This window comes from Dipodomys ordii, unplaced genomic scaffold (genome assembly GCF_000151885.1).
Source record: "Dipodomys ordii isolate 6190 unplaced genomic scaffold, Dord_2.0 Scaffold1000000201, whole genome shotgun sequence".
Classification (NCBI taxonomy): Eukaryota; Metazoa; Chordata; class Mammalia; order Rodentia; family Heteromyidae; genus Dipodomys; species Dipodomys ordii.
This window is the reverse complement of record NW_012283818.1, coordinates 524,832-528,477: the sequence shown is the minus strand read 5'-3', so window position 1 is coordinate 528,477 and position 3,646 is coordinate 524,832. Positions and strand designations below refer to the sequence as shown.

At 32.7% G+C, this 3,646-nt stretch overlaps 1 pseudogene; it reads right to left on the bottom strand.

The window, feature by feature from the left end:
• Positions 1-1,312: 1,312 nt before the first annotated feature.
• On the bottom strand, positions 1,313-2,623 carry LOC106002697 (annotated as a pseudogene).
• Between the last annotated feature and the right edge of the window lie 1,023 nt (positions 2,624-3,646).

The following is a 3,646-nucleotide window of genomic DNA, read 5'->3' as shown; positions in this document are numbered from 1 at the left end:
TCTAGTCTGAACATTTCTGTCTGAACTGTTCGTCTCTCTATGATCCCTTGTAACTAAGATTAGTTTTGCTCCAGTAAGACAATCTATGCTATCAGGGTAAGATATTCTGGTTGGTCTGTTCCTACATGGGGCAAGGGTAAAGGGTCAGGGAGACATTTGTGCCAGTAAGCCCTCATTTGGGAAATTTTATGCTGCCGAAGTTTAGAAGTAGCTCTTAAGTAAGGCTTACTTTGAATCCATTAGCTCCACAAAGCTAAATCAGTTGATAAGTATTTGAAAAGCCATCACCTTTGGACCTAGCTATAAAGGCTTCAAAGTATGATCAAATTTCAAATGGAAAAGACTTAAAATAATCATTGACAAAAATTGCAAATGTGAGCAATCGAACAAACAATATGTTTTTCCACCATACACAGAATTTTACAGAAATAAGATGAATAGAAATTTTGGGAACAATGTTTCCTTGTTACAAATAGGCAACCAAGGATATATGCCTGTCTTAAGATTGCATCATTAACTACTTAAATTTACAGTATACTACATGCTTCAACAGCACGTCTACCCGAATTACAATACAGAGTTTTACATGGTTCTTGTACAAGGATGATATGAAAATTTGTGAAGTATTCCATATTTTTCATTCTTCAGATGCAAGAAATTAAACAGTAATTAAAAATTGATTACAAATATACAAGTGTAATAAAAGATGTAATTAATAGAAATAAAAGTTAGTTTGACATCAGTGTATTCAATCTTCACCTTTTTAGAAAGGCCTTTACATAGCATAACTTTTATAAAACTTTTGAAATATGATAACATTGTCGTTTTATCCCAAAGAAATAAAATTCTATAAAGACTTAGGAATTAAAAGAATCTTAAACTGTTTCTATATGGAATGCAATCTGAAAGGCCACATTTATTAATGAACCTATATATTGTAAAACAATGTCGAATTCAAAGTATCATATCTAGGAGAGAATGAAATAGATTATGGACATTATACAAACAGAATACTAAATATTTTAAAATATACTCTTTCAGACAAGCACCAGAATTATCTTTAGTTTCTGTACTACTCATTTCAACAGATAACTTAAAATTAGTTCTGATTAAAAAATCACAAAAATCATTATAGGTGTATAAAAACAACTCAAATATATTTTGATATCAAAGTCAGGCAGTTCATTTGGAAGAATACCATGGAATCCATGAATTTTTAAAGAAAGATATTGCTGTTGTATTGTAAATATATTTTGTATGGACACATAGGATGGAGTGGCACTTTTGAAATTTAAGAAACTTAACCAAACCATTAGGATTTAGGAGAACAATTTGTTCAGCCTTCCACAAATTCAAAGAGGTAGTTATACATAATTATTCTTTTGGCAATATCAAATGCAGTTTCTTCCAAGTTGTGCTTCAGACCTGGTTTGATATAATGGTTCAACAGAAGGAGATCTAGCATAACTTTGCTATTTCTATTCTCAGCAGAAAGTTGCAAGGGGCTCAAGAAGCCTTTAGTTTGGCCATTTGTATCTGCATCATGATGAAATAAAGAAGCCACTCTGGTATTATTCCATGTATAAGTACTGTGCAGGGTTGTCCAGATATTCACGATTATTGCATGAATATCTATCTTCAGCCACCAACTCATGGACAGTATGTAAGTGTCCACTGTTCTCGATGAAGAGGGGTATATTCATCGTTATCCCTAGCATTCACATGAGTGGCCTTTTTGGAAAGTAGTCTCTACACTGTAGTAAGGCGATTATTTTCGGCAGACCAAAGAAGAAATTTACTTGATACTTCTCCATTTTTCTCTTGCAATTGATACCTTTTCTTACTTTTTCATCTTGTTCCTCATCTTCATCAGAATTGCCTAGCCAGAGATTTTGAGTGCCAGTGAGAATGAGGTGTCCATGTATTTCTCCAATAGTTCACATCGGATGAACTGGTCAGAAAAATCCAGTATATTTTCTGCATCTGTTTTTTTCACTATTATTTATTTTCTCCTTTTTAATTTTTACTATTCTAAATTATTCTAACTGGGAATAGGGAATTGGTAGAGAGCAGAGGAAAGACTTTCCTCCGTATTCAAAGGTACAGACTGAAAATGAGGACCAGTGGTGTCTTCATGTGCAGCTTATTCTAGGAATGAGAAAATAGGAAATAATGCCTTCTATGGAAATGAATTGGGAAATGGCAGAGTAGAAAGTGAAATGATGCAACCAAAAATATAAAAGCAAAATAAATTAGGATAATTATGGAGCAATCATATTACCTATGAGAACCATGAAAGGGAGAGAGGAAGAGAGAGACAGATGTGAAATGATCTAGCTCACCACAAAATCCATCCCTCTAATCAATTTATAGAGCAAATAATTTAATTTTTAAAAGAGATGGAAATAGAATTTAAGATCAGATGTCTCCATTGTTTTTAATTATATTTTTATTATCTTAAATACTTGGACAATGGAATTTCCATTCAACAAATCAGTATTTTTTTAAGTATAATGGATCTTTATATAACTTTTCCACACCCTTCCAAACCTCACCCCACTTTAATTGTTTCTAGTTTCATACTATCTTCATTGAATATTATACCTTCACTCTCTTCCTCCATAACTCTCTTTATTCCTTCCTTTTGACTTCCCCTAACATCTTCCAAGTGATAGTTTCCTGATATATTTTTGTTGGATTAAAACTTCAATTTTATAAGAAATTACACCTTTGAAATTCTCCTCTGCAAATAGCACACTTTGGTTAATATATTTGTGTAAACCTGTATAAAGTTCTAGCTTCCAAATATGAGACAAAACATGGGTCCTTTGTGTGTCTGGCTTAGTTCACTTAGTGACTTAGTTCACTTAATATATTTTTAGATCTATCCATTTCGTTGCAAATAATGTAACAGTCTTCAGAATGGATGGGTGCAATCAAATTGTGTATATGTGCCACACTTTCTCCAACCATCACTCCACCAAAGTGTATCTGGGTTGTTTCAGTAACTTGGCTACGGTGAATAGTGCAGCAGTGAACATGGTTGTGAAAGTGATTTTATTGTAATCTTTTGGTAGAATTCATCAATACCTTTATGGGAGCAATCCTCTAGCCAGTTTTCCAGAATAAGAACATCCCTCCCTTCATCTTCATCACAATGTATTGCAAGTCCTCAAAAACACACTTCCCCCTAAGGTCTAAATAAGCTAAAACCTCATTGTTCCCATATTTTTTCAATACATTATTTCATAATTGTGCATATAATTTAGTGAGAACCTTCTATGTACTTTCCTAATGTGGGAATGAGGGACATCAGAGAGTAAAAGTAAGAAGTATGCAATTGAATTTGCTATTATCACATTTAATATAATTTTCAGTTCCAATTCATAGCCTCACATAATATTATTTTAATCTTTATTTGATAACTTCATCTAACCTGTAAATTATAACAGGTGAGTTAAAAGCAAAGGCAAAAATTGTGGTTTGATTTTGACACTCATGTGTGAGGTTGCACAACATGGGCAAATAGATGGATTGGAATTAATAGCTCTTACTAATTTTGTTAACGTACAGATGATTTTCCCAAACTGATTTTTGCAATTCGTATTCCATTCAACAACAAGAAACATGTGATAATTTCCTTTGT